This window comes from Ailuropoda melanoleuca, chromosome 6 (genome assembly GCF_002007445.2).
Source record: "Ailuropoda melanoleuca isolate Jingjing chromosome 6, ASM200744v2, whole genome shotgun sequence".
Taxonomy (NCBI): domain Eukaryota; kingdom Metazoa; phylum Chordata; class Mammalia; order Carnivora; family Ursidae; genus Ailuropoda; species Ailuropoda melanoleuca.
This window is the reverse complement of record NC_048223.1, coordinates 52812931-52819236: the sequence shown is the minus strand read 5'-3', so window position 1 is coordinate 52819236 and position 6306 is coordinate 52812931.

Below are 6306 nucleotides of genomic sequence, written 5' to 3'. Positions count from 1 at the left end.
GACCCTGGGAGATGCGTTCGCTGCTCCAGCCCAGGCTCAGGGGAGGGTATCTACCCCCCTGCGCTAGCCTGGGGAAAGATCGAAATTCAAATTCCAAGTACAGTTGCTACCGAATGCCTTTTGCTTTCACACCCTTATAAAGTCAAAAAATCTTAAATTGAACCATTATAAAAGCTGGGGCCATCTGTAGGTGTATTAAGAGAAAGTATGACCTTAAGTCTTTCAGGGGAAACAGATTCTTAAAAGAACAAGAAATGCTCCAAACTCTCGTTATCCATCTGGATCGTCGGTTTCCCTTCTCCTGATCGATATCTGTCCGAATGAGATGTTACAGATACATTCACACGAGAAGGGATGGGAGAGTTAACAAGTCTCTCCAAGGCCCGCCGGTGTCCGTCATCACACAGAGGGTTTAATACATCTCCTCCCTCATGTGTTCTTCACAACGAGGTGGGCACAGTATTATTACTGCGTCCATTTCACAGATGAAGAAACAGAAATTGTTCCCCTGATACCATTATACAGAGGAGCCATCAACTCTTTGAGCCATTTGGCCTGAGAGGTACAAAGAGGCAGAGAAACACCTTCCCTCCTCATAAGGGCCTTCGTCTCAAAGCGCTTTTCTGCCCAGGCTGTTCAGGGCCCTCAGCAGCCCTCAGCGGGGCACCACGTTTCCCTTGTGTGGGGAAGTCTGAGAGGGGCTCAGCAACCACTGGCTGTCTGTCCAGGGAGGGGTCTCTGCCCAGGGCAGCAAGTCACTGCAGAGATTTACCCAAGATGTAACGCCTGTTTGGCCCAGAAAACCCAGGCTCTCCCTGGTCTTCTCTGGCCCTGTGGCTTGAGCTAATTAATATTAATACTACAAATAAGAGTTGGCGTGTACAAACCAAACCCTATATATTAGGACCTCATTTTATCCAACGACAACCCTATGGAGTTGGTATTCTTACTGCCCTTTTGATAGAAGGAGGAACTGAGACTCTGAGTGGTCCTACCCCTGGCAGAGAGCAACTGGACCTTGGTTCCAAGCCCAACACTTAGCCCTTAGGCCAGCAAGTCTCAAGGCACAGGCCACACAGGTCAACTTCACTGGGGGCTCATTCTAAGTGGGTAGATTCCTGGGTCATAATCCAAAGCCTGTTGAGCTAGACTGTCTGGAGCTGAGGCTGGGACCCTGAGTTTTAATCAGATTTCTCTGATGATTCCTTTGCACATCAAAATTTGAGAACCGCTGTAATGTGTCATGATTGAGGGAAATTTCCCAGTTGCAGGTTTCCGCTCACCAGGCAAGGGCACTCCGTACCTACTAGAACTTAAACTTGGGCGTTAGTGCACAGATAATTACAGCCAGATGGCTCTTGTAATTCAGGCAAAAGTCCCCAAGGGCTCCCACCCTCACTACAGGGTTTGCATAGAGTAAAACAAATCCGCTGCACGGCTGTACTTCACATCTACCACCGGAGGGCGGGAGCTCTCGATAAGGGAATGAGGCCTTGGAACCGTCCAAGAACTTGAAAGCGCCAGCGCCAGAGGCAGCAGTCAGGAGAACCAGAGCCCCTCACTAAACGGGCATCCGTGAACTGTTCCTTCCTTGTGAGCACCCAGCACCTTTGCCCAGTCTCAGGTTAGTTCCTCCTCCCTTTGATTCCGCAAGATGCCCTTTGACCTTGAAGGGCTGGACGGGTGGCAGAGTCCTGTGGGTGAGCCTCCTATGAATCTCGAGGAGATAAAACCAGCAATGTATTTGGCTGCCTCCTGAATCCCCTTTCCTCCCTTAGCAATAGGGAACCAGACTCAAACCCACTCAAATTTCCCCATGACAGGCTTCTGCAAAACCCCCCAAAAGATGACACAGGTTTCTAGGAACATTGATTCACACTTTTGCTATGAACAGATGAGTGGGAGTGTTACTCACTTATTTTTTGGAACCAAGTAAGTCTTTGTTGTCAGCTTGGTGTCATTCATGCAGCCAGGCTGAGCCTGAATCTCTCGAGGAGAATTCCGAACACGGAACAGCCTGGGGAAGGATTCCCGATTGCAGTGGGGGAGGAGGCTGTCTGAGCCAACACACATGGTTCCACCAGCAGCCATTGCTGCAGCGAAGCTTATTCAAAAAGATACGGAGAAGAGGAGAAGGAGGAAGAAGAGGAAGGGGAGGAGGAAGAGAAAGAGGAGGAGAAGAAAATGACCCAGCCCTAGATGTGGCCATTGCACACCAGAGTATGAAAACCAGATGCACAAGTCCTGTTCATTTCCGGGAGACCCCAGTTAGTTCAGGGGCTGCGTGAAGAGCACCTGCTTTCAGCTAGGACTGGGACAGGTGGGAACCATACAGAGAACAGGCCTGGCTCTGCCCGGATGGAACTTCCGGTCTAGTGGTGAGGAAGACGGACATCCCACAGGTAGCTAGGGTGCACTGTGAGGACCACAAAAGTGGAAATATGGATATGGGGGATGGGCTCATACAGCCAGGGGCTCCGGGGAGCCTCCTCCCGCCGAGGAGGTAATGCTTACAAGAAACTTAGTAAGAGTTAACCAGGAAAACAGGGTGGGGGAGCTGAGGGGGTGAGGCTGGAGAAGGGGAAGTAGGGTGTAGGTGGCCCGGGTTCTTAGCAGAAGCTGAGATGGGACAGTGCACCCCTATGTGGAACTGAAAAGAGAACCCCAAAGAATCAAACCACACATAGACTTCAGAAGTTTGACTATGACTTAACTGATTTTCCTTTTTTTTTTTTTTAAAGATTTTATTTATTTATTCGACAGAGAGAGAGACAGCCAGTGAGAGAGGGAACACGAGCAGGGGGTGGGAGAGGAAGAAGCAGGCTCCCAGCGGAGGAGCCTGATGCGGGGCTCGATCCCATAACGCCGGGATCACGCCCTGAGCCAAAGGCAGACTTTTAACGACTGAGCCACCCAGGCGCCCCTTGACTGATTTTCCAAAGCAGAGTTTATAACGTTTTCTCTGTTAAACCTCAGTCTCGAAATCAGACAGCAATTATAAGCCATGAAGGCCATTTTGAGTGAGAAATTTGGTATTGGATTCATTTGCCATTCACAGGGGCTTCATCTGGTGGGTTAAATTCTTCATCTCATTTTCAGAAACATATCCAGGAAGTAAACATCCAGGCACTGCCATCTTGCTAATTGGTTCCTGATGCTATCGCTCTTCTAGAATGTTCTTGTAATCACTCCATGCCCCTTGGAAGTCTGAAGTAAATATCAATGATTACAGTTTGCCTGGTGCTTTTGTAACATTTGCTATCTTTAAGAAAACTGGTGAGGACACAGGCTTTTATACCGTGTAGTTAATGACAGTTTCTCAGAGGCTGAAACTCAGATGTCCCTTCGAGAAAAGTCTGTGGCACTCTAGACCCACCCAATCCAAAGATGGTATGTTCATATTCTTCGCAGGTCATGTCTCTTTCTTTCCCAACAAATTTGGTTTTGAAGCGTATTTCTCTGTCCTATCATTGGGTTGACCCTTTCCACCCCTCTGCATACACTACAACCTGAAACCCTTTAAGAAACGGCCTAAAATCATCCGTCAGATCTTCCTCTGCAAAAGGGCATCACCTGTCCACACAAAAATACATGAAGCAGGTGAATTCCATCCTTCCAATTAAGAACTAGCCCTTGTTCTTAAAAAAAGGAAAAGTTTGTGATTTCAGATGGATGTCCCCAGGTCTTCTCCCGTGTGAATACATAAACCACTGAGTTTCATGCAAAGAAAAGTGGTATTTAGGTGCCACTGGTATGGCTCTTGTTGGTTGTTTTCTCTCCTGCATTTCTAAGATTTTTTAATTTATTTGTCTGAGGGAGAGAGAGAGAGAGCACAAGCAGAGGGGAGGAGCAGAGGGAGAGGGAGAAGCAGACTCCCCACCAAGCAGGGAGCCCAACATGGGGCTTGACCCCAGGACCCCGAGATCACAACCCGAGCTAAGGGCAGACACTCAACTGACTGAGCTACCCAGATGCCTCTCTCTCCTGTCTTTCTAATCCTACCTGGTCAAAAGAGTTGATTGCCCTTGATAAAATAAAATTCTTCTTCTAAACATATTCTAGTGAGCTCAATAAATGCCTGGGGCTGGGTATCCCACAACTTAATAAGCGTGTGATGACAGAGAGTTCTAGAAGCCTCAGGCATCTTCGACATCAGCTTGGATTTTATTATTGAAATTTGACTTTGGGGCTCCTGGCTGGCTCAAAGACAAGGAAACTCTTGATCTCGGGGTAGTGGGTTCGAGCCCCAAACACTGGATGTAGAGATTACTTAAATAAATATTTTTATAAAAATTTTGAATTTAGGGGCGCCTGGGTGGCACAGCGGTTGGGCATCTGCCTTCGGCTCAGGGCATGATCCCGGCGTTATGGGATCAAGCCCCACATCAGGCTCCTCTGCTATGAGCCTGCTTCTTCCTCTCCCACTCCCTCTGCTTGTGTTCCCTCTCTCACTGGCTGTCTCTGTCTCTGTTGAATAAATAAATAAAAAAAAAATTTTGACTTTAGGGGCACCTGGGTGGCTCAGACAGTTAAGCTTCTGCCTTCTGCTCAGGTCATGATCTCCAGGTCCTGGTTTCGAGCCCCATGTTAGACTCCCAGCTAAGCGGGGAGTCTGCTTCTCCCTCTCCCTCTGCCTCTCCCCCTCTCTGTATCTCTCTGTCTCAAATGAATAAATAAAATCTTAAAATATTTTTTTTTACTTTAAAAGAATTAAGTTAATAATGTACTGCCCTGTCAGAACCACTATGAGATACTACAAAACACACGTACCATGATGGCTATCACACAAAATAAAAATGTGTTGGCAAAGATGTGGAGAAATTGGAAGCCTTGTACATTGCTGGAAGGAATGTAAAATGGTTCAGCTTCTATGGAAAACAGTTTGGCAGTCCCTCAAAAAGTTAAACATAGAATTACCATATGACCCTGCTATTCTACTCCTATGAATATACCCCCAAACAATGAAAACAGATACTCAAAAAGTACATCTACGCACATGTTCGAAGAAGCACTGTTCACGATAGCCAAAAGGCAGACACATTCCAAACACCCGTCACCGGATGAATGGACGAACGTAGGTGGCATATCCAGTCAATGGAATATTAGTCAGCCAGGAAAAAGGAACGAAGTACCGATACACGGTACAATGTGATGAACCTTCACAATGTTAAGGTGAAAGAAACCAGACCCTAAAGTTCACACATTGTATGATTTCAATTATATGAAATAGCCAGAATAGATAAATTTACAAAGACAACGCAAATTGGTGGTTGCCGGAAGCCAGAGGTAAAGAAATGGGGAGGAACAACTTAGTGGGTGAGGAGTTTCACTTCGGACTGACGCCAATGTTTTGGAACTAGTCAGACGTAGTGGTTGAAGATACCACATCCGTACTGAGTGTCACTGAATTGTTCACTTCAAAATGTTACTTTTACGTTGCATGAATTTTACCTCAACAAATAGCTTTTTAAAAACAGGGAAAAATTATAATGCATTGCCTTGCAAAAAAAAAACCCAAAAACTTCAATAAGTACAAAATTTTATTGCTGCAAGGAACTTGCAAAATCAATAATTCATACACCTCATTTCTGGAGATGAGAAAACCTTGCCTGAACTCAGGAATAGAGCAAATGTCTTCTAGTTGTTTTGTTTCTCTTGTCCATCAGTCTTTTGGTGAGAGAAAACCTTATGAAACTTATTTTTTTGAACAGTCTGTCAATGTTTTTCTCTCTTGGAATAACTGCACAGAATTTTAAACATCTTCTTGAAACTCAAGAATATAGTGTCACCACTCAATTCACCGGTACATGGGGGACCCCTGGAGACCATGACTAACTTGAATAAACCACTTTCACAGTCAAGGTGGCTGTGAAGGTTATCCTCCCTGATGGATGGGAAAAAATTATCGCTGTGGTTTTAGAATGTCTTTTGGTCTAGACAATGCCCAAGGTATTTACCTCAAACAAATTCAGTACGGTGGTCTACAACACTCCTACCCACCCACCCCCCTTCTTCAGGGTCCTTCCCTATCACTGTTTTCTCTTCCTCACCCTCCACACTGCTCCAACTGTCCCCTGCATTCTGGCTATTTTCCTTTCTAGGTAATGTTCTCTCCCCTGGATTTTCATCATTTTCCCCATTTCTCTAGCTCCTCTCTGATTACTTAAACATATACAGGAATATGGATTTTATTAAATTTGTTTAATTATTAAAAATATAAGATTAAAATCATAAGTATAAAACATTATTAACATAAAATATATTGCTTTAATTAAAAAAAAAACCCTTTCTTTTCGAAAAATTTGT